Raw genomic sequence first — 26,067 nt, 5'->3', positions numbered from 1 at the left:
ATGGACGGAGGGGGATCTGCACATGATGGATGGAGGGGGATCTGCACATGATGGATGGATGGAGGATCTGCACATGACGGATGGAGGGGGTCTGCACATGATGGATGAAGGGGGGATCTGCACATGATGGATGGAGGGGGATCTGCACATGGTGGAGGGGGGGTCTGCACTTGATGGATGGAGGGGGTCTGCACATGATGCATGGAAGGGGGTCTGCACATGGTGGATGGGGGGTCTGCACTTGATGGATTGAGGGGTCTGCACATGATGGATGGAGGGGGTCTGCACATGGTGGATGGAGGGGGGATCTGCACATGATGGATGGAGGGGGGATCTGCACATGATGGATGGAGGGAGATCTACACATGATGGAGGGGGTCTGCACTTGATGGATGGAGGGGGTCTGCACGTGATGAATGGAGGGGGATCTGCACATGATGGATGGAGGGGGATCTGCACATGATGGATGGAGGGGGGATCTGCACATGATGGATGGAGGGGGTCTGCACATGCTGGATGGAGGGAGATCTGCACATGATGGAGGGGGTCTGCACTTGATGGATGGAGGGGGTCTGCACATGATGTATGGAGGGGGATATGCACATGATGGATGGAGGAGGGATCTGCACATGATGGATGGAGAGGGATCTGCACATGATGGATGGAGGGGGGTCTGCACATGATGGATGGAGGGAGATCTGCACATGATGGAGGGGGGTCTGCACTTGATGGATGGAGGGGGTCTGCACATGATGGAGGGGGATCTGCACATGATGGATGGAGGGGGGATCTGTGTTGTGAATTTGCTTTTTGGCTCCCTCTGGTGGTTACTAGTGATTTGACTCTGGGTATGTCAGTCATCCCTTGTATGCTCACCTGGGCCGTTAGTTCAGAGGTGTTGCTATATAAGCTCCCTGGACCTTCAGTTCAATGCCTGGCAACGTTGTAATCAGAGCTAATCTGTTGTGCTCTTGTCTACTGATCCTGGTTCCTGCTAGATTAAGCTAAGTCTGCTTTCTTGCTTTTTGCTATTTGTTTTTGTTTGCATTTTTGTCCAGCTTGTACTTAATCTGTATCCTGTCCTTGCTGGAAGCTCTAGGGAGCTGGTGTTCTCCCCCCGGGCCGTTAGACGGTTCGGGGGTTCTTGAATTTCCAGCGTGGATTTTTGATAGGGTTTTTGTTGACCATATAAGTTATCTTACTACATTCTGCTATTAGTAAGTGGGCCTCTCTTTGCTAAACCTAGTTAATTTCTGTGTTTGTCATTTCCTCTTACCTCACCGTTATTATTTGTGGGGGGCTTGTATCCTACTTTTGGGGTCCTTTCTCTGGAGGCAAGAGAGGTCTTTGTTTCCCTCTTCTAGGGGTAGTTAGTTCTCCGGCTGGCGCGAGACATCTAGCGACCAACGTAGGCATGTTCCCCGGCTACTTCTAGTGTTGGCGTTAGGAGTAGTTATATGGTCAACCCAGTTACCACTGCCCTATGAGCTGGATTTTTGTACTTCGCAGACTTACTTATTCCTCTGAGACCCTCGCCATTAGGGTCATAACAGATCTGCACATGATGGATAGCGGGGGGTTTGCACATGATGGATGGAGGGGGATCTGCACATGATGGATGGAGGGGGATCTGCACATGATGGATGGAGGGGGGTCTGCACATGATGGATGGAGGGAGATCTGCACATGAAGGAGGGGGGTCTGCACTTGATGGATGGAGGGGGTCTGCACATGATGGATGGAGGGGGTCTGCACATGATGGATGGAGGGGGACCTGCACATGATGGATGGAGAGGGGATCTGCACATGATGGATGGAGGGGGACCTGCACATGATGGATGGAGAGGGGATCTGCACATGATGGATGGAGGGGGGATCTGCACATGATGAATGGAGGGGAGGTCTGCACATGATGGATGCACATGTGTTGCATGTGTTGCAACCTTTGTGCATGTGGCAATTTTTCCGCTTGTGCAAGTTTTGTGTGTGGCGAGTTTTCCATGAGGTGAGTTTTGCACGTGTGGCGAGTTTTGCCTGAGCCTAGTTTTGCATGTGGTGAGTTTTGCGCGTGGCGAGTTTTGAGCGGCGACTTTTGTGTTTCGACTTTTATGTGGTGAGGTTGGTGTATGTGTGGTGAAATGTGCGCTGAGGGTGGTATATGTGTTCAAGCACGTGGTAGTGTGTGGTGCATTTTGTGTGTGTTCATATCCCCGTGTGTGGTGAGTATCCATGTCGGGGCCCCACCTTAGCAGCTGTACGGTATATACTCTTTGGAGCCATCGCTCTCATTCTTTAAATCCCCCTTGTTCACATCTGGCAGCTGTCAATTCGCCTCCAACACTTTTCCATTCACTTTTTCCCCATTATGTAGATAGGGGCAAAATTGTTTGGTGAATTGGAATGTGCGGGGTTAAAATTTCGCCTCACAACATAGCCTATGATGCTCTCAGGGTCCAGACGTGTGACTGTGCAAAATTTTGTGGCTGTAGCTGCGACGGTGCAGATGCCAATCCCGGACATACACACACACATACACACACACATTCAGCTTTATACATTAGATTTCAACAATGAAGATCAACATGTATATATCACCTATTAGTATGTAGGATTTGTCACAAATTCAAACTTTTGACAAGTGAAAACTGAGCCTTAATGATTATTATAGCAGACTATATACTGCAATCTCCACACAGTATTATAGCGAAGTTTTAGCTCTGCTGAAGTCTTTCACAAGTGCGATAAGGCTGGGTTCACACTGCGTTGAACCCGTCCGTTAAACGGACTACGTTACACCGCGGCATAACGTGGTGTAACGTATTCCGCTAGCGCCGCCATTGACTCCAATGTCGGACGCATCGCTAGCGCACGCCCACAATGGGTGTGCGCTAGCCATGTGCCGTCATTGAGTGACGGCCCCCGAGACGCGGGCTGCAGCATTTCCGGGTCCGTCACTGCCATACCGGCACTTGCATTTACAGCAGCCCGTTACCGTATGTGTTGAACGAGCTGCTGTTAACGCAGTGTGAACCCAGCCTAAAGGCTCTATAGCAGAAATGAAACGTCGCATTTAACTGGTTGAATAAACTAGATTATTTCATCTGAAGCAATGGAGCGCTGCCAAGTTTGTATTGTTTATCTGGATTAAAAACACTCACTGTCAGGACAATTATGGTGCTGCTTAACTCTTTCCTTTCAGAATATGAATTCAGCTGTGTACCGCTGGTGGGTATGGATCCACTGGGCCACTAGCCAGGTTAACCCTGAAGGGGAGTGACAAAGTGGCTACCTGGGCTACACTAGCGCCTCTGATGGTGACGATAAGCCTGGGCCGCAGGACAGCTATCAGGTGCCACTCCAGAGTGGTTGGTGTCTGGACCTGCAGCAGCTGACTCAAAGGTCAGAGCAGGTATATGAGGTGCAGAGGGGAGAGACAGAAGCATAGTCAGATTATCCAGGGTCGGGCAGGCAGCACAGGTTCAGAATATTTAGCTGAGGTCAGGAGCAAAGAGATCAGACAGGACTAGAAGACAAGGAGTGTCAGCAACAGGAGAGTTAAACAACAAAAGACCTTAGATGGGAACTAGATGCTAACAGCAAACTGGAAAGTAAGCTCAGGCATAGGTGTGAAGGGCAGCACTGTGGAACATAGAACCTGCAGGTTGGTGATTAGCTGAGGAATCCAAACCCTGCAGAACACAGCAGGGTTAAATACCTGCATGATCTGTCCCAATCCATAGCCATGTGGAGAGTTGGAAGTGCTGCATGAGGACTAACACAGCAGCCTGACATGAGCATAAGCAGAGTGGCGAACATAGAGAATAGCAAGGTGCCAAGAATGCGAGTTACTGCCGTGACAAGCTGAAGTCATAAGTTTATATACACCTTAGCCACCTTTATTACAACTCAGGTTTTCACAATTACTGGCATTTATTCCTAGAAGACACTTCCTCCTGAGCAGGGCCGGCTCCAGGTTTTCATGGGCCCTTGGCGAATGCGTCCCGGTGGGCCCCTTTAACACATACCACAATTCATAATGCACCGATACGGCAGAGAAATATAGGTATAGTACAATGCCAAAGATTTCACTTACTTCTTACATTACATGAGTGATATCTATTGTACATTCTACATTAGCTCAGAAACCGGACAGTATAGTCCCCTATACAGAATAATGAGCCCCATATATTGCTCCAAACAAAATAATGAGCCCCATATATTGCCCCATACAGTATAATGGCCCCATATAGTGCTCCATACAGTATAATTGGCACCACATAGTCCTCTATACAGAATAACGAGCCCCATATATTGCTCCATACAGAATAATGAGCCCAATATTATGCTCCATACAGAATAATGAGCCTCATATAATGCTACATACAGTATAATGGGCACCACAGAGTGCTCCATACAGAATGAGCCGCATATATTGCTCCATACGGAATTGACCCCATATAATGCTCCATACAGTATAGTGAGCCACATATAATTCTCCATACAGTATATGATGGGCCCCATCTATTGCTCCATATATAATGGGCCTCATATAATGCTCCATACAGTATATGATCGGCCCCATACAGTATACTGAGTCCCATGTATTGCTCCATACAGAATGGGCCCCATAAGATGCTCCATGTATAATGGGCCCCATATAATGCTCCATATATAATTGGCCATATAAAATGCTCCATATATAATTAGTCCCATGAGATGCTTCATATATTATTGGCCCCATATACTGCTCCATATGTAATTGTCCCTATATACTGCTCCATATTGAATTGGCCCTATAAAATGCTCCATATTAGATTGGCTCCATATTAAATTGGCCCCATATAATGCTCCCTATAGAATTGGCTTCATAAGATGCTCCCTATATTATTGGCCCCATAAGATACTCCATATAGAATTAGCCCCATATAATGCTCCATATATGGGCCCCTTCTGATGGTCCCCATATATTGCTCCAAATATTAAAAAATAAAAAATGAAATACTCACCTCTCGTTGCTTGACGCTGCTCTGCTCTGGACTCCTCACCGTTGGCGTCTTCCTGCTCTCTGTGCTGCGACTGCTCAGGCAGGGGGCGCGCACTGGTGATGTCATCGCGCCTTCTGACCTGAACATCACAGACAGAGGATGGAAGGTGCTGCAGCGCTGGAACAGGGAGAGGTACCGTATTTTTCTGACCATAAGATGCACTTTTTTTCCTCCAAATTTGGGAGGAAAGTGTGGGTGCGTCTTATGGTAGGGATGTAGCATGTGGGGAGGGGGGCAGCAGCGAGTGGGATCGCACTGTTATCCCACTTCAGGAGGCAGAAAAATGTCCCCACTGCTGGGAAACAGGCTGGGGAAAGCACTGTAGTCCCGATGATTAAGTGCAGTGAATATTCATTAGCTACTCCCCGCCCACCTATGAGCTGAGCGGTGAGCCGGGAGCAGCAAATGAATACTGCACTTAAGCAGGGACACACATGGTTTCCCCAGCGCCGATTCCTGCAGCAGCTGGGGAGATCCGTGTGTCTGGGGGAGGAGGAGGCAGCAGCAGCAGGGTCGGGGGCAAAGGAGATCGCTGCATACCTGCCTGGGCTGGAGCTGAGTGCTGTGCAGTGTGCACAAGGAGGACCTGTGATGATGTCAGAAGTGGGCGGGCTGGAGCATCACATGGCAGCACAGAGCCCTCCCTCTTCTTGACATCATCACAGGTCCTTCAGACTCCAACACTAGAATCTGCAGGCTTCCATTACCTGTGCTGTGGAAAGGCAACAAGAGGGAGGGCTCTGTGTGTGCAGTCATGGGATGCTTTTACCTCACCACAGGCTGGCTGCCACAATTAAGAGGTTAGTCTTTCCAAAACACAATAAAGCACTCTGCCACTCCTTTAGTGAACTATAACTCCCAGCATGTCATAGGATCTGCAGGACATGCTGGGAGTTATAGTTCTCCCATGGGCTTTTAAAGCAGCACTCCAGTGTTATTTTGCAGTGCTGGAGTGGTGCTTTCAATATAAGCCCTGTGCCCCCATTCTTATACTCACCCTCCAGCATCTTCATATAGTACTTCACAGACACCACACTGGTCCCGCAGCTTCCAACATAATAACATACTATTATATATAATAACACCACATATAATAGTATGTTATTAAATATTTTACCACATTTTTTGCTTCAAATATTTTTTTCCCTATTCTCCACCTCTAAAACCTGGGTGCGCCTTATAGTCCAGTGCGTCTTATAATAATCAAAAATCACTTGGCACTCGGAGGATTATTTGCAAGATGATTATTCCATTTATTTGTGCATCCAGTTAAAGAATAAACGTTTTCGGTCCATACATCAGACCTTCATCAGAAATTCCTTTTTATCAAACTGGAAACCAATGCACGTAGGTATATCAAGGCCAGACAGGCCTGATCTGGGTAACCCGGGACCAAGAGGAGAGAGGCAGAACGCCTCTATATTCCTGAAGAGACTGTGCTGGGTGAAGGCACAAAACTGCCGCTATGGATGGCGCTGGAGACGCCAGCTATGTGGCGTGGAGACAGAAGTTCCCGGGGACCAGTGCGTCTTATAGTCCGAAAAATACGGTAAGTATCGCAAGTGCAGGGGCCCGGAGCAGCTGGGGGGTTCATTCGCGGAAGACGGCATTATAGCGCGCCAGTGTCCCCGACGGTGAGCGGGCCCCCTTCCTGTTCAGGGCCCCCGCACTTGCCAGGGTGCGCTGGGTGCTGACGCCGGCCCTGCTCCTGAGGTCTGTTCATTGCCTTTAAATTGCCTAACTCAGATCAAAAGTTCTGGGTAGCCTCCTGTAAGCTTCTCACTAGGTTACAGAAATTTTGGTCTGCTCCTCTTGACCTGGTGTAACTGACCAGGTCAGTACCTCTCATTGCTAGAACAGGCTTTTTCAATTTGCCCAAAAAAGTATTTAGAATTGAGAGTCCTCACTCAGTGGTTGATACCTTTTAATGGCTAACTGAAAAGATGGTAACTAATTGTAAGCTTTCGAGACTACGCAGGTCTCTTCATCAGGCATAGACTAAAAAAATTCTGGAGAATCACATATTTATGCACAACACATCACAGAAAAAAAAAACAAAACATGGATTAGACAGGTGACATGAAGCAGAATTACCATGAGTGATAAACAGTTATGTCCATAAATATTGGACCAGTTCTTAGATAAGGAATGTTTTATTGTCCTCTGTTTGGGGTCTGGTTATGTTGTAATGACCCCACATGATCTGAGGGGCAAATTCCTTAGTTGATGTAAAAAGACATAAATCCATGCGACACATTCATTCCTGCACTAAGACTGTCAAAGCAATAGTAATAAGTCACTTGGCACTCAAATGGTTTCTTTCAGATGAAAAAAGTGAACATCCCATTTATTTGTGCATCCAGTTCAAAGATTATTTAAACGTTTTCGGTCAAATCACAAGACCTTCATCAGAAATATCTTTAACAAAACTGGAAGCATAGGACAATGAGGTATATGAGCCTAGGCAACCCGGGATGGAAAGCGCACCTGGAGCGTCTCAGATCCTTGAAGGGAGAAGGAGGGCGTGTATCCGCCGCTGCATATGGCACTCATAGACGTCCGGTCCGTCACGCTGTGTGGAGTAATCCCGGGGGCTGCCCCCGGGATTACTCCACACAGCGTGACGGACCGGACGTCTATGAGTGCCATATGCAGCGGCGGATACACGCCCTCCTTCTCCCTTCAAGGATCTGAGACGCTCCAGGTGCGCTTTCCATCCCGGGTTGCCTAGGCTCATATACCTCATTGTCCTATGCTTCCAGTTTTGTTAAAGATATTTCTGATGAAGGTCTTGTGATTTGACCGAAAACGTTTAAATAATCTTTGAACTGGATGCACAAATAAATGGGATGTTCACTTTTTTCATCTGAAAGAAACCATTTGAGTGCCAAGTGACTTATTACTATTGGATTGACGGGCTGGAAACCTGACTTGGGCACCACACAGGATCCTTGAGTGCCGTGTGTTTTGTCTTTATTTAAGACTGTCAAAGGTCATCATCAGTTTATATTTCCATATTCTTCTGTCTCTTTGAGATTTGAAGTTACCTTTTAAAAAGGTCATCACAACAGAACCAGAGTTTTAATGACATTAACCAAAGTATGACTTTTTCTTATGGCTCCAACTGTATGGTGATTATGCTTCCTACCTGACATATGACTGCAAACGCTAGTGCCATGTGATCCAGGTATTCATTTTACAGTGTCAGGTCTGAAGCATATTATGTCTTTATCAGATGTTTTTGAATAAATATAATGGGAAGACATTATATCTGGAATAAAAGCAAACATTGCCTTGGGCACAGTCATACTTATCTGAGCTATAACCTCATATGGTTTTAAAACTGTGACCTATTGTCACATGACTGTCCAGAAAATTCAATACGAGGCTGTATTTTACTAAGATGAAAAAATAAAAAGTGTTATTTCTCATAATAAAGTCCTTGCTGGGACTTGGTCTGTATAAAATATAAATGCAATAATCTTCAAAAAATTAACATACACTTGAATATTGAAGAAATTATAATTACTAATAACAAAAATAATAATAACACCACCAGTGTATGTACTATACTTAAATTTCATAGTATTTCATAGTAGGAAGTTTATATTGTCCCAATGGGGGAAAAGAGATCATGTCTGTAAGACCCTTGAATATGATGGTGCAATATACAGGTGCTTCTCACAAAATTAGAGTATCACCAAAAAGTTAATTTATTCCAGTTCTTCAATACATAAAATGAAACTCATATATTATATACAGTCATTATACACAGAGTGATCTATTTCAAGTGTTTATTTCTGCTAATGTTGACGATTATGGCTTACAGCCAATGAAAACCCAAAAGTCATTATCTCAGTAAATTAGAAAAATTAACAAAAAACCTAAGCATATAAAAAGGTCCCTTAGTCTGTTTTAGTAGGGCAAGGCTGCTGACTTGACAGATGTCCAGAAGGCAGTCATTGACACACTCCACAAGGAGGGTAAGCCAGAAAAGGTCATTGCTAAAGAAGCTGGCTGTTCACAGAGTGCTGTATCCAAGAAAGCTGAGTGGAAGGAAAAAGTGTGGTAGAAAATGGTGCACAAGCAAACCGGGATAACCGCAGCCTTGAAAGGATTGTTAAGAAAAGGCCATTCAAAAATTTGGGGAAGATTCACAAGGAGTGGACTGCTCCTTGCTACAAGAACCACCACACACCAATGTATCCAGGACATGGGCTACAAGTGTTGCATTCCTTGTGTCAAGCCACTCATGACCAATACACAACGCCAGAAGTGTCTACCTGAGCCAAGGAGAAAAAGAACTGGACTGTTGCTCAGTGGTCCAAGGTGTTGTTGTCAGATGAAAGTAAATTTGCATTTCATTTGGAAATCGAGGTCCCATAGACTGGAGGAAGAGTGGATAGGCACACAACCCAAGCTGCTTGAGGTCTAGTGTGAAGTTTCCAGTGATGGTTTGGGGAGCCATGTCATCTGCTGGTGTAGGTCCACTGTGTTTTATCAAGACCAAAGTCAGCGCAGCCGTCTACCAGGAAATTTTAGAGCACTTCATGCTTCCCTCTGCCAACAAGATTTTTGGAGATGGAAATTTCATTCTCCAGCAGGACTTGGCACCTGTCCACACTGCCAAAAGTACCAATACCTGGTTTACAAACAACAGTATCACTGTGCTTGATTGGCCAGCAAACTCGCCTGACATTAACCCCATGGAGAATCTATTGGGTATTGTCAAGAGGAAGATGAGAGACACCAGACCCAACAATGCAGATGAGCTGAAGGCTATCAAAGCAACCTTGGCTTCCAGAACACCTCAGCAGTGCCACAGGCTGATCGCCTCCATGCCGTGCCACATTGATGCAGTAATTGATGCAAAAGGAGCCCTAAGTGTGATGGATTGTACAGGGGAAGGGGTGCGTCGACTTCACTCTCCTCTGGGGAGGGGAGAGAATGCCCCAGCAGGGATCGGCATCACCACTTACCCCAGGTCAGTCAGGGAACTAGGCAAATAGTTGCTGGAAAGGCTTCCCTTATAGGTACGAGTTAATGAGGCGCTCCCAGTGAGGGGGGATATGTATCACCAGTCCAGGTTGGGGATATACAGTATATGTAAACCTCCTGGCCGTCACTGTCAGAGTTCCTCACTAACACAGTACGGTATGCTGCCACCAGTTCCTCGTTAGACATAAGGCCAATCCGACAACAGGCTTATATAGGGTCAGAAACCAACCCTGGGTAGAGTATAATATGACTAACCGAGCATGCTGACGTGGGATTCGTGAATCCGAGATAAAAGAGCAGCCCAAGATTAATTTTATGTTTTAAGTATACAGTCAGGAGTGTAGTACAAGGGTAGGATACAGAAAGATTACAATTACCGTGTTATGTAGCATGTGACCACAGTGAGGCACTGATGAATCACAGGTCCAAATCTTTGTTACACAATTCTCTGGCCGCATCAGCTAACGGGCCTCCTGCCAGCAGAAAAACTCAGTCCAAAATGAGGAGCTGCCTATTATCTCCTAAGCTGCCCCCTCCCACATGCTGTGCCAACCCCTGGGCTGTGCAGCCTCTCTCCTCCCATATCTGAGAGCATGGATTTCTGGCTAGAACCGTGGAAACCCATAATTTTCCATCCAACGCTCTAAATGGGATGGTGGCGGCACCACTGGGTTCTGCTGGATTTTATCTGTACAGGGATACCAAATATGGGTACCATAGTTAATTCATGGTAGCTATGCTTTATAACTCAATAACGCAGAGTTCTAGAGGTGGCTGCAGGTTATGGGCTTGTGGAGAAAGGAATGCAGATTCCGATTATCTGCAATCTTTTATTATAGGTCGTTTTCTAGATTCAATATCTCAGAGCCTTGAGCCTGGGATATGTCTGCATGTCAGCTTAAGTCCAAGAAAGGAAGCCAGTTGGCTGGTAACTGCACAAGAATTCACATCCCTGTGATAATCACTGGACTTGGTGCTGGGGTGCACAGGGTGTATGCCTTTTGGCCCCCCTGGAGAGAGCTTTAAAGGCCTATTTGTTTGAGCTGATAAAAATCCATTGGCCTGAGGGAATGCAAAGGGTGGGGGCTGAGTTTGGTATTTTTGGGCCAAACTGTATCTGATAGGGAATTCCATCAGATATAAAAAAGATATCAATTAGATATCATTTTCCCATATCTCACATCAAGTATTGAGCGCATTTACTGAACATACATTTCAGTAGGCCAACATTTTGGATTTTAAAATAATTTTTCAAGCTGGTGTTATAAAGTATTCTAATTTACTGAGATAATGAATTTTGGGTTTTCATTGGCTGTAAGCTATAATCATCAACATTAACAGAAATAAACACTTGAAATAGATCACTCTGTTTTTAATGACTCTATATAATATGAGTTTCACTTTTTGTATTGAAGAACTGAAATCAATTCACTTTATGATGATATTCTAATTTTGTGAGAAGCGCCTGTAAGCAATAATGATAATGATAAAGCAGTTGCCCATTATATGCTTAAAGATTAAAGGTACTGTGGAAGCACTAATGTTATATTACAGCTTTGATGTATGTATTAATGAAGCAGCAATCATTTTATGGATACAGTCATTTATTTGAGGGATCAAAAGAGAGAAAACAGTGGGCCTCCTATGGTCATGTTCATACAATGCTGATTTTGTCAGGATTTAGGTGCATATTTTGTTTGTTTTCTATGTGTGAAACCATGTCTTAAATCTGAGTTTCAGCTGCATATTTCTCCCATATGCAAATCTTTATGAATATGACCTAACTATGAGTCAGATGTATTCTCCGATAGTTTCTGAACTGAACAATAGTTTTCATCAGTTTTGCTATAATTGCTAGTTGAAAGAGTCAGTATAATAAGACTCAGATGGCAAGGCAGGAGATCTGCGGTGGGTGGTAGGACATGCATACCAACCATGGTGCAGCAATATAAAATGGAGGAAAATGAAGACAATGGGAGATTAGTATCCTGGGAAAGGAGCACAGCACCCCGGAGGGGAGTGTAGGTAGTCGAGAGGAGACAAAAGCTGGGAGTATTGAGGCACAGTTCCACTGCAAATAACAGAGAAGTGTGGGCAAAGGCATAACTAGGGTCAGAAGGAAGGCTGGGCACTTACCCCGGGCACAGTCAGTGGGGGGGGGCCTGATGCGGCGGTTCGAGGTGTCTCCCATGCAGTGGCATTCTGTCGCTACCCCCCCAGGAGTCAGATTCAGCCATTCTCTGAGCTGGTGGTCAAACTCACAGTTTGCTCAGAGAACACATAAGACGCTGGTTTCCTGTATTCAACAGTATTTGCATCTTTAATATTCGAGCACAATTATACCTCTAACTGCCGGCACTTCCATATTCTTGCACAGCAGAAGAGGAGAACAGAAATAAGGTAAGCATTCCAATGGAGCCAAAGAAACAGTAGAGGTTTATTTGCAGGGAAAAGTGTGAGGGGATAGTATGCGAGTTGTAGTCTGAGGGGACAATATTCCGGGAATGTGTGAGGGGACAGTGTGAAGGAAGAAGCGTGTGACATTATGGGATAGAAAAATGAGTGGGGAAAGTGTGATGGGGCAGTATGGAAAAGAAAAGTGTGAAAGGCCAGAATGGAGGGATGGAGTGTGAGGTGCCAAGGATAGTATGGGGGAATAGTGTGAGGGGACCGTGTAAGGTGAGAAATGTGTGAGAGGACAGTATGGGGTATAAAAGTGTGTGGGGAAAGTGTGAGGGGGCAGCATGGCTGGATAGTGCAAGAGCACAGCAAGGGGATGGTATGCAGAAGGAGTATGAGAAAAGGGCACAATATAAAGACTACGCAGTATAGGGTGGACACCATATAAGGGGACAGCATGAGATAAATACTCTGATGGGTTAGTATGGGGGAAGAAATGTGTGAGATGGGGAAAGAGTGAGGAGGCACAATATAGAGACCAGTAGTGTGACGGAGCAGTATACACTCCCTGACAGAAGTTTTGTCGCTTATCCATGTTATGTAAATAAAAGCTTATAACCTGACGTTAAATTCATCCATTGGTTGTATAAATTATTCTTTTGAAAGCTGAAACCCTCCGAAATGTGGTTTAGGTTAAGAAAATAAATTGGCATCAATGCAGAAACATTGATCAGTTAATGGACACGGAATGGTCAGATTTTAGCAAGACAAAAGTTTTGTCGCCTGGTCATATAATGCACCCAATCCTAGTTGACATCCTCACCTGTGCTCAGTAAAGAATCGGTTAATTAGTGTGTGTGTATAAAAAGAAACCCAGCACCCCAGACCATCACTTGAAGTACAACTTGAGCTCTGACAACATGCCAAAAATCCACCCTGCGACCAAAGCCTGGATTATCAAGAGGCTGAAGACCAGATCCACTGCAGAGGTGGCTGGCACCTTTAATGTGTCTCACCATCAAGTACAAAGAATTAAAAAAAGATTTGAAAAGACTGGAGATGTGTTTGACAAGCCCAGGTCCGGCACACCCCGCAAGACAACTGCTCAGGAGGAACGTTTGTTGGTTAGAAAATCCAAAGCAAGCCCCTGTTCCACTGCAGCAGAGCTCCAACAGGCCCGGTCACCTTAAGTCATTGTGTGAACTAGAACAATTTGTAGGATTCTGTTTCAAAATGGCCTCCATGGTCGAATCAGTGCCCAGAAGCCAGCACTAAACAAAAGGCAAATAAAAAAACGTGTGGCATTTGCAAAGTCCCATAGCCTGCTAAACAGATGGACGCTGGAAAAGTGGCAGAAGGTGGATTTCTCTCATGAATCTTCAGTAGAATTACACCACAGCTGCCGCAAATACTGCAGGAGACCTACTGGAGCCCGTATGGATCCAAAATACACCAAGAAAAAAGTTAAATTTGGTGGTGGAAAGATCATGGTCTGGCGTTAATTCAGTATGGGGGTGTGCAAAACATTTGCAAGGTGTAAGGCAATATCAATAGCCTAAAATATCAAGAAGTATTAGCTACCTCTTATGTTCCAAATCATAAAAGGTGTCAAATTCTGCAGCAAGATGGTGCTCCATCTCATACATCCATCTCTACAACAAAGTTAATCCAGGCAAAAAAGATCAAGGTGCTCAAGGACTGGCCCAGTCACCAGACATGAACATCATTGAGCATGTTTGGGGTAGGATGAAAGAGGAAACTTGGAAGACAAAACCAAAGAATCTAGATGAACTCTGGGAGGCATGTAAGACTGTATTCTTTGCTATTCCTGATGACTTCATTAATAAATTGTATGAATCATTGTTGAACCGCATGGATGCAGTCCTTCAAGCTCATGGAAGTCGCACCAAATATTAAATATGACTCTAATAGCACCACAACTTCATTCACCAATGTTATGCAACATATATTTGTATTTTAAGTTTATTATTTGTTTGAATATCACATTACTTTCTGTGGGTGGCAAAACTTTTGTCTTGCCAAAATCTGACCATTCTGTGTCCATTAACTGATCAATATTTCTGCATTGATGCCAATTTATTTTCTTAACCTAAACCACATTTCGGAGGGTTTCAGCTTTCAAAAGAATAATTTATACAACCAATGGATGAATTTAACATCAGGTTATAAGCTTTTATTTACATAACATGGATAAGTGACATAACTTCTGTCAGGGAGTGTAGAAAGGTGGCATGGAGTGATATTGTGAGGGCACACTAAGGAGGAGAAAGTATGTAAGGTGTGCGGAGTTTGATGAGGTGGCAGAGTACAGAGACTGGGCAGTATAGGGGGACACCGTGTGAGGAGATAGCACAGAAATACATTACCAGAACCCTCTTACACTGTTTGCTGTTCTGGTGCTGTATTTCTGTACTGATGTTGGTTGTGATGCTGAATTTCTGTACTGATGGTTGTTCTGTATTTACAATATATCAAAAAAGTGAGTCCACTCCTCACATTTTTGTAAACATTTTATTATAGTTTTCATGGGATAACACTGAAGATATGAAACTTTGATTCAATGTAAAGTAGTTAGTGCACAGCTTGTATAAGTGTAAATTTGGTGTGTCCTCTTAATAACTCAAAATACAGCTATTAATGTCTAAACCGCTGGCAACAAAAGTGAATACACCCCTAAGTGAAAATGGCCAAATTGTTTGAATATTTTGTGTGGCTACCATTATTTTCGAGCAGTGTCTTACCTCTCTTGTGGACTTCACTAGAGCTTTACAGGTTACCACTCGAATCCTCTTCCATTACTACATGATGACACCACAGAGCTGGTGGATGTTGGAGACCTTGTGCTCCTCCACCTTCTATTTGAGGATGCCCCACAGATGCTCAAAAAGGTTTAGGTCTGGAGACATGCTTGTCTAGTCCAGCAACTTAACATTTTCTTTAGTAAGGCAGTGGTCATCTTAGAGGTGTGTTTGGGGGTTATCATGTTGAAATACTGCCCTGCGGCCCAAATTTCAAAGGGAGCGAATTATGCTCCACTTCAATATGTTACAGCACATGTTGGCATTCATGTTTCCCTGAAAAAACTGTAGATCCCCACAGCTGGCAGCACTCATGCAGCCCCAAACCATGACACCATTCTTGACACTTGTCTTTGTTCTCCTCATGTACTTGACACCATCTGAACCAAATAAATGTATCTTGGTCTCATCACACTACAGGACATGGCTACAGTAGTCCATGTCTTAATTTGCTTGTCTTCATCAAAGTCTTGTGGGTTTTCTTGTGCATCATGCTTAGAAGGGGCTTCCTTTTGGGATGACAGCCATGTTGACCAATTTGATGCAGTATGCGGCGTATGGTCTCAGCACTGACAGTCGGGCCTCCCGCCTCTTTAACCTCTGTAGCAATATGTCTATTTTGAAAAGACACCCTCTGGATATAAAAGTTTAGCCCGTTCATTCAACTTTTTTGGTCGACCATGGTGAGGCCAGTTCTGAGTTGAACCTGTCTTGTTAAACTGCTGTATGGTCTTGGCAACCATTCTGCAGCTCAGTTTCAGGGTGTTAGCGATCTTCTTATAGCCTAGGCCATCTTTATGTAGAGCAACAATTCTTTTTTTTTTCAGATCTTCAGAGAGTTCTTTGCCATGAGGTGCCATGTTGAACTTCCAGTGACCAGAATGAAAGCGTGTGAGAGCGATAACACCAACTCTAACACACCTGCTCTCCATTCTCACCTTAGACCTTGTAAAACTGTGTCACATGACACTGGGGTGGGAAAATTGGGCACAATTTGGCCATTTTCACTTAGGGGTGTATTCATTCATAGGAACAAAGAATGGTAGAGTTGGAAGAGATTTCAGGGGTCATCGTGTCAACCCCCCTGCTCAATCCAGCACAAGATTTGCTAAAGCATATCAGACAGATGTCTCTCCAGCCTCTGTTTGAAGACTTCCATTGAAGAACTCACCACTTTTCATGGCAGCACATTCCACTCAAGCATCTCTGCCTTTTTGCTGTTTTCTGAATTTTTGGAGGATCTCTGAATCCTCTTTTTGTGCTATATTTGTTTAGCGTTAGGACTCGTAAGGTTGGGGACCCGTGACGTGAGTTACGAGCTTGCGTATTTGGGCCAAAATATAAACTAATACCACACATATTCTTTTTATATGTGTTTTTTGCACTTTTTTTGGGGTGCAGTTGGGCCCTTTCTGTCTTGTAAACTGTGGTGTCTGTTCACATGGGATGCATTTGGATAGTGCTGGGCAGCCCGCCTGAGCTAATAGAAGGGTGTCACTACTAGGCTGTTAACCTGGATGCTGTACATCTCCATTGTGTGAACAGCCCCACATACAAGTATTTTATGTGCAGTAATATGCCAAGCAGCCACCCCCTCCATTATCTTGGTAGGTTGTCAGTGGTTGCCTCATCGGTATTTCTGCACCTGTGTTGCCGCCATCTTAACCACATGGGTCCACTGCATCCTCCCATGATCACTATGTCATACTTTTTTGAGAAAAGACATCTGATGTAAAAAGAGTTCATTCAAATCTTCAGTCTGTCTGGGTGGGCTATAGTAAACACCTACAATAATGTTCTTTCTGTCCTCCTTTCCTTGAATTCTTACCCAATCAGTTTCTACAGAGCTAACAGTCTCTGAAGCTTGGATTTCTGTGGAGATACATATTTTCCTAACATACAATGCAACACCTACCCCCTTCTTGTTAATCTTGTTTCTAATTAATAAGTTGTAATCTTCAAAGTTTGTATTCCAATCATTGGTATGATCCCAAGTTTCAGTGATGCCTATGACATCATATCTCTCTTCTGTGCAAGTAGCTCCAATTCTCCTTGTTTCCCATGCTCTATGCATTTGTATAGACACACTTTAGTTTGTAGTCGGTTTCTCTTGCTCCTCTAATTTTATTCAAAGTTTGTTGTTTTTGTTCTTTATTTCCACTTCTAATGGACAGCATGGTGGCTCAGTGGATAGCACTGCAGCCTTGCAGCGCTGGGGTCCTGGGTTAAAATCCCACCAAGAACAACATATGCAAGGAGTTTGTATTTTCTCCCCGTGTTTGCGTGGGTTTCCACCGGGTACTCCGGTTTCCTCCCACATTCCAAAGAGATACTGATAGGGAATTTAGATTGTGAGCCCCATCGGGGACAGCGATGATAATGTGTGCAAACTGTAAAGCGCTGTGGAATATGTTAGTGCTATATAAAAATAAACATTATTACTTATTAATAGCGGGGATCTCAAAAGAATTCATTAGCTGCATATTTTTTCCTGGACGTATATTTCCCATCTCATATTGTTTTAGTTTAAAGCTCACTCTGATGAGTGTAGTAGGGTGTCTACCAAATATGTTTTCTTGTTTTTGTAAGATGTAACCCATCTCTATCAAGTAGTCCATCATACAAGTAATTCGATCCACTACCAGGAAATCTAAAACTTTGCTCAAGGCACCATCGACGTAGCCAGTTGTTCACCTGCAAAATTCTGTTCAATCTCCTTGGTCCATGTCCATCTACTGGGAGGATGGATGAGAAGATGACCTGCACTCCTAGTTCCTTCACTTTCCGGCAAAGGTCTTTAAAGTCTCTGCATATTGTTTCCAGGTCCTTTTTTGCTGTGTCAGTTGCTCCTACATGTATTAGTAGATGTGGGTAGTCACCTGTAGCACTGAAGAGACTTGATACCCTATGTGACACATCTTTGATTTTGGCACCTGGAAGTCAGCACACTCATCAGGAGGCAATGTCCGGTCGGCAGATAGCGGCTTCTATTCTTCTCAGTAGGAAATCCCCCATGACCACCACTCTCCTTTTCTTCTTCACCACAGCGCTTCTTTTTCTCCTTCCAAGTGGCTTCTGATTTTTTACTGGAGTATTCTTTGTGGGCAAAGCACTTTTTTGATGTACATCTTCAAAGTTATCCTGCATTAGAGCCTGGTAGCGGTTCTTCAGCATTATGGGTGCTGACTGACATCCTCACATGTTTCCATTTCTCTTCTTCTGCACGTACATTGAAAGGTGCTTCTCTTTTAATATTCTGAACAGTTATTTCTACTCTTTTATTAGCTTCTGCAGGAAGACTGAAAAGTTCTTCTTTTGCAACATTCTGAAGAGATTCTTCTGCTCTGTCAAGAAAATTCTCATCTTTTTTAATGAGCTTCAGTGTAGCTATTGTTTCCTGTAGACTTTGCACCTTTTCCTCTAACAGTCACAAGCTTGCATTTCTGGCATGTAAAGTTTATCTTTTCCTCTGGCAAGTCTGTAAACATTTAGCATACGTTGCAACACACCATATGAGTAATCTCCTACACCATGTTGAACAAAATTAATTTCTGTGGAATCGTAGAGACGATTTCCTCCAAGCAACTCGATCCAACCACACCCAAAAATCCTGAGACTCTTCACTCTTCCCAGAATGCACCAGGCATATGCAAATTATCTCCCATGAGCTTCAATTCCTGATTTGACGATTTCCTCCAAGCAGTTCAATCCAGTTATGCCCAAAGGTCCTTAGACTTGCAGCGACTCTTCACTCTTCCCAGGATGCACCAGGAATATGCAAGCTATCTCCCACGAGCTTCAATTCAAAATCTATATGAAGAAAGCCCAAGTTTGGAAAATATCCTTATCATTTATAATATTTCTTTGAATCTTGTACCTACCTGAGTTTGTTGTATTCATATTCTAAAAACAAATAAAAATTTGTCACATTTTTGTATGATCTTACAAAAGATGCTAAATATAATTTACTGTGCTTTCACTCCACAAGTTCTTTAATAATTATATTAATACAAGAGGAACCAAAATGGACCTCTTTAATACTGCAATAGTTACACTGACCCAATCTGAATATTTATAGCATCTTATGACTCACCATGGACCAGTCAAGAATCCTCATATAAGCTTATCAGAGTTACCCCCCTATTTACCAAGCTTCAATGAGCTAGCTGAATGCCATGCCATACATGCAGATAATCTTCATTGCCACCACCAATAAATAACATCTGCACTGGACAGCAGACTCCCATTTGTGAATTACAAGGTTGTTTAAATAGTCACTTGTGTTGTGATGATTTCTCCATCTTTTATATATTTGACAGAATGCATCAATCACTCCTACAGCTTTCTATAATTTCCTCTACATCTAACAAACATCCTCTCTTGGATCTAAGCACCACGTTTATATATCATTGTTTTCCAGCATCCGGCGGTACCCGGAGCAGATAACAGCTAATCGGTGGAGATGCCAGTGTTGGACCCCTACTAATCTGATATTGCCGACCTATCCTAATCATCAATATTGAAATAGTGAACAACTTCTTTAACAAACTATCTGTCACTCTCTTTATACAGGTATATATAGTGTATATACAGTATATATATACTATTTATCTAACGCCATTCTTTAAAAAAACATGTCTTACTTAGTCCAATCTTGCATGCTAGTGTGTTTTGACAGAATTGAGGTATACACTATATATAGCCAAGAGCAATCCAGAATGACAGATGGGCAGAAGCTGTACCCGCCTAGGGGCACTGCTGCTTCCTCTGACTGGGTGGGTGGCTATCTACAATCCTACTTTTCTGGAGTTACTGTACATATAGGCTTTCCAGTATATTCTCATAAGGTCTGTAACAGCAAAAGAACCGGAAAGCAGGTAAGACCCAAGGCCCTGGATTCGGCACCATATGATCTCCAATGAAAGCAAATTGTACCAGTGAAGCTATCTACAGTAGTGATGCATATTACAAGAATAGTATCTGAAGTTGAAAGATTTATTTTTGTTTGTATACACTGCAACACCTATGTAAATAATCCGTAACTTGTGTCTTAGGCTATTTGCCCACGTTGCGTTTTTTATGCATTTCCGACGTGTTTTTGCCGCAGCAGAAATGCTTAAAAACCACATTTTCCATGCAATCCTATGGGATTCTGCAGTTGCTGTGCCCATGCTGTGGATTTTCCCGCCGCGGAATCGCATAACGGCAAAATCTGCAGCATGGTCATTATTTCTGCGGAATTGTGGCAATTCCGACGCCATAGGATTGCATTGAAACGCTCACTTTACGCATGTGGATATGCCCACTATGCGTAAAGTGAGCGCTTCATGTGCGGATGGTACCCAGGGTCTGGAGGAGAGTAGACTCTCTTCCAGGCCCTGGGTACAATATTCCTGTAAAAAAAAAATTAAAATAAAAAATAGGGATATACTTACCTTCTGATGGCCCCCGGAGTCCTCCCGACTCTCAGTGGTGCACGCGGCGGCTTCCGTTCCCAGGGATGCATTGCGCGAATCATCTGGGACGACGTCGCGGTCACAAAGGTCCTTCACGCAAAGCATCCCTGGAAACGGAACATACCAGGGGGAGGTAAGAGTGGCGCTGCAGGTGTCCGGTGGTGCTGGGGCTCCACCAACATTTTGTGAAAGCCCAGAGCCCCCACACTGTTTACTATGCGGTGGACTCCGGAAAAATGGCTGCCGGGGCGGCGCATGCGCAGATGGAGATCTTGGTGCTGAGATCTCCATCTGCGCCGAGTTAGAAGCCGAAAGTCGGACCCCGGAAGAAGAATGGCAGGCACCATATGCCGCTACCGCAGGGCTACCGCTCACCGCCGTACCGCCACAGCTCGTCACCATACCACCACCGCAGGACCACCACAACACCTCCAGCTGCAGGCCCCCAGCATATAAAAGGTCACATCTTGAAAATGAAAAATGTGTGCCCTACTCGTACAGCCCCTGCTGAATCTCTATGTTTCTCTCTTGTAAAATAATAACACTTATACTCACCTCCGATGCCAGCAATGTTCCAGCAGTGTTGGCACTGGCACTCCTGGAGTAGAATGACATTGTTATACCACATGACCACTGTGGCGAATCCGTGCTGGTTTCACTTTCCCTCCATCAGACAAATCAAGACATTGTGAGGAAGTGAGTGAGAAGCAGCTTCCTTTGGATGCCAATTACATCTGTAGTAGAGGAAAGTGAAGCCAGCTCTGATTGGCCACAGGGATCACGTGACATGGTGCTGGGAGAGCCAGTGCCGACACCGCTGTAGCAGAGCTGGAAATGAGTATGTGTCCTTTCATTTAAAATAAGCTCTAGAGGCAGTTTCTCAGGCAGATCTGTGTCTGTCCCATAGTTCTGAACAGCTCATTTACATAATAAGTAAAATGTGTATTTCTCTGGAATAAGGCGTGGGATCAAAAATATCAAGGTATCATTTTATTCAACTTTCTATGACCTGCATGCTGATATAGACTGCTTTGAAGAGTTAAGAGTTACAGGTGCTTCTCACAAAATTAGAATATCATCAAAAAGTTAATTTATTTCAGTTCTTCAATAAAAACGTGAATCTCATATATTAGTCATTACAAATAGAGCGATCTATTTCAAGTGTTTATTTCTGTTAATGTTGATGATTATGGCTTACAGCCAATGAAAATCCAAAAGTCATTATCTCAGTAAATTAGAATAATCAACAAAAACACTTGCAAAGGCTTCCTAAGGGTACTGTCTCACAGTGGCACTTTTGTCGCTACGACGGTACGATCCGTGACGTTCCAGCGATATCCATACGATATCGCTGTGTCTGACACGCAGCAGCGATCAGGGACCCTGCTGAGAATCGTACGTCGTAGCAGATCGTTTGGAACTTTCTTTCGTCGCTGGATCTCCCGCTGTCATCGTTGGATCGGTGTGTGTGACACCGATCCAACGATGCGTTCGCTTGTAACCAGGGTAAACATCGGGTTACTAAGCGCAGGGCCGTGCTTAGTAACCCGATGTTTACCCTGGTTACCATCGTAAAAGTAAAAAAAAAATGCTTTCACTTTACGGCGGCACTCAGTCAGTGCGGGAAGCAGACGGCAAGGGACCTGACGGACACCGGAATGTGAGTATGTACTGTTTTTTTTTTTTTTACTTTTACGATGGTAACCAGGGTAAACATCGGGTTACTAAGCGCGGCCCTGCGCTTAGTAACCCGATGTTTACCCTGGTTACCCGGGGCCTTCGGCATCGTTGGTCGCTGGAGAGCGGTCTGTGTAACAGCTCCCCAGCGACCACACAACGACTTTCCAACGATCACGGCCAGGTCGTATCGCTGGTCGTGATCGTTGGAAAGTTGCAGAGTGTAACAGTACCCTAAGTGTTTAGTATGTTTCAGTAGGCTCCACAATCATGGGCAGAAAAACAGGAAAAACACCGAATACAGAAGTCCAAGAAATAATGTGAAAAAATTAATTTTATTATGTTGATACATAATACATAAACAAATGAGGTAAATGTGGGGGGAAACACCAGGAAGAAAAACGGACACACCACAAGGGACAAAGGATATGCAAAATATATATAACATATAACTAGCAACAACAAGATGAGGTATATTGAGTAAATAATAAAGTGCTTATGTACAAAATTGCAAGCATACGGCCTGATAGTATCAGAATATATGTGTAGTTGATGTCCAGAGGCTACATAGACCAGGTAATATAGGTATGTGCAGGTAGGGGCAAAAGGATAAAGTGCCTGTGCTGGAAGTGGCAAGGAGTGATCACTTATAAGAGAGGCATAATTCAAAAAGTTGAAACAGTAAGTGCTGAATATATAGAAAAAGTCCTCACATAGATACCTTTTGCATGTGCAGGAAGAAAAAGGTGCACAAGCAACCGGGCTAACCGCAGTCTTGAAAGGAATGTTAAGAAAAGGGCATTCAAAAATTTGGGGGAGATTCACAAGGAGTGGACTGATGCTGGAGTCATTGCTTCAAGAGCCACCACACACAGGTGTATCCAGGACATGGGCTACAAGTGTCACATTTCTTGTGTCAAGCCACTCATGACTAGTAGACAACGCCAGAAGAGTCTTACCTGGGCCAAGGAGAAAAACAACTAGACTGTTGCTCAGATGCTTTCAGATGAAAGTAAATTTTGCATTTCATTTGGAAATCAAGGTCCCAGAGTCTGGAGGAAGAGTGGAGATGTCATAATCCAAGCTGCTTGAGGTCTAGTGTGAAGTTTCAACAATCAGTGATGGTTTGGGGAGCTTGATTGGTCAGCAAACTCGCCTGACCTTAACCCTATAGAGAATCTATAAGGTATTGTCAAGAGGAAGATGAGAGACACCAGACCCGACAATGCAGATGAGCTGAAGGCTGCTATTAAAGCAACCTGGGCTTCCATAACACCTCAGCAGTGCCACAGGCTGATCGTCTCCATGCCACCCCGCATTGATGCAGTAATTGATGCAAAAGGAGCCTCGACCAAGTATTGAGTGCATTTACTGAACATACATTTCAGTAGGTCAAAATTTGGATTTTAAAATCATTTTTTCAAGCTGATGTTATAGAGTATTCTAATTTACTGAGATAATGATTTTTGGGTTTTAATTGGCTGTAAGCCATAACCATTAACATTAACAGAAATAAACGCGTGAAATAGATCACTCTGTTTGTAATGACTCTATATAATATATGAGTTTCACTTTTTGTATTGAATAACTGAAATAAATTAAGATTTTGATGATATTCTAATTTTGTGAGAAGCACCTGTATTTGCGCACAAGTTTTTCAAGAGGAAAACGAATCAGGAAGCGCACTGAAGCCTCTTTTTTAGGCATATTTTGGGGATTGTTTCCTGATCACTTTTTCATTCTTGCTTTTCTTTTTTCCATCCTTGTATTGAAAATAGGAGTGAAAAACGCCTGTAGAATGAACTTCTATTAGCTTATTGGTGTCCTGGAAACGTGAAGTGGTCAAAAGACGCAAAAACACTGTATTTTTGTTAGTTTTCTCCTTTTTAAATTGCTTTTGGACATAACCTATCAGTTCTGAAAACAACTTCACAAAAATTAAAGATGAAATTATAAAACTTTACTTTAATACGTGACATTAGCAAATCAAAATATTTCCCCCAGTATGACATAGACACAGGTTATTCTTTCATTTTATCACACTGAGTGGAAAATTTGATGATATTCTCTTCTCTTGGATGTACTAACTGTGTGGGGGGAGCTGATTCTATATACCATCTGAATCGTAAATTGAGCCTTGTGCTGGCAGAGTTCAGAGTGAACAGATTAACTTGCTATTTCTCGTTTTGATATTTCAAATGCACTCAATGAATTGTCTAATGGCAAACCAGCAGAGAGAAAGCCGACCGCTGGGGGCCGATACTAATAATCTTGGAAAGGGGCCATTTGCCCTAAATTTTCCCAGTCTATTAATAACAACTTACAGCTGTTTGCTTAGCTTTTACTGGTTAGTTTACAAGGAGAAACCACCAAAAAAATGATGTAGGGTCCCCCTATAAATTCTAGCTAGAAAAGGCTAAACAGACGGCTGTGGGCTGATATTAATAGCCAGGGAAGGGGCCAGGGAATTTGGCCCCCTTTCCAGGCTAGTAACATCAGCCCTTAGCAGCCCCAGAAATGGTGCATCAATAAGACGCACCAAATCTGGCGCTTAGACTTGCTCTTCCCACTTTCCCTGATGCGGCGGCAAGTGGGGTAATAGGCATGATGGGACTAATCAACCTGAAATCCAGGTGATACTGAGCTGAGCATCAGAGAAGGTCCACAGGAAGTTCCCTGTGAGCAGCCCCATGAACTGCGGTGACCTCAATGAGATCACCACTAGCACCGTGAGAAAATCATCTGGCTTACACTGAACTGAGCGTGGGAACAGCCGGCAGTGACCGGCGGTAACCTCTATGACGTTACCGCTCATCACTGAAGCTGCAATCTGATGCTCAGCTCCGTGTCTCCTAGAAGTCAGGCTGAACGCATCATGCCACTGTTCAGCCAGAAATCCAGATGAAGCAGAGATGGATTACGGCGTGGGAAAAATGGATTATTGTCGGACAGGTGAGGAATATGTTTTTTAATTTTTATAATAATAAATGGGAAAATGATGGAGGGTGTGTTTATTTCAATTAAAGGACTTAATTATTGCTGTCCTTTTTACAATATGACTATGGGGTTAGTAATGGGGGCATCTTATAGATGCCTCACCTTACTAACCCTTGGACTTGAAGTCAGCTGAAAATAAAAAGCTAACATCAACCCCAACCCTATTACTCCATTTGCCACCATACCAGGGTAAGTGGGAAGAGAAAGGTTAAGACACAGATTTGGAGCAACTTAGGCTAATTTCACACATCAGGTTTTTGTCATCAGGCACAATCTGGCGAGTTTTTGAAAAAAACGGATCTCATAGACTTGTATTAGCGCCGGATCGTGCCTGATGGCCAGACATTTCATCCTTTTTTTTGCCGGATCCGTCCAAAATTTCTTTTCCGGCGGACGGTTTCTCCATCTGAACATTTTTTCTCTCCGGCAAAAAAACACCCAGCGTCGATTCTAGCGATAAACGGATGAAACTGACATGTGAAATGATGAATCCGGCCTCCGAATCCGGTTTTACATGCATTCTCCATACAATCATTCTCTCTCTCAAAAATTACATTGAATTATTTGTACATAATTAATTTGCATTTTAGCGATAGATGACCCCATCTAGCCTCCCTTCAATACAGTGCAGTCATCCTGTCCCCTATGCAGAAAAGCACACCCAAAGTATGATGT

At 43.8% G+C, this 26,067-nt stretch overlaps 1 protein-coding gene across 1 annotated transcript in view; it reads right to left on the bottom strand.

Moving 5' to 3' along the window:
• Positions 1-26,067, bottom strand: part of PRR7 (proline rich 7, synaptic) — a 148,853-nt gene that overhangs the window by 9,486 nt on the left and 113,300 nt on the right. The gene's annotated exons all lie outside the window — the stretch shown is intronic.

This window comes from Ranitomeya variabilis, chromosome 5, assembly GCF_051348905.1.
Source record: "Ranitomeya variabilis isolate aRanVar5 chromosome 5, aRanVar5.hap1, whole genome shotgun sequence".
NCBI classification, from domain to species: domain Eukaryota; kingdom Metazoa; phylum Chordata; class Amphibia; order Anura; family Dendrobatidae; genus Ranitomeya; species Ranitomeya variabilis.
The sequence above is the reverse complement of the archived record's forward strand: the minus strand, read 5'-3'. Positions and strand labels throughout refer to the sequence as shown.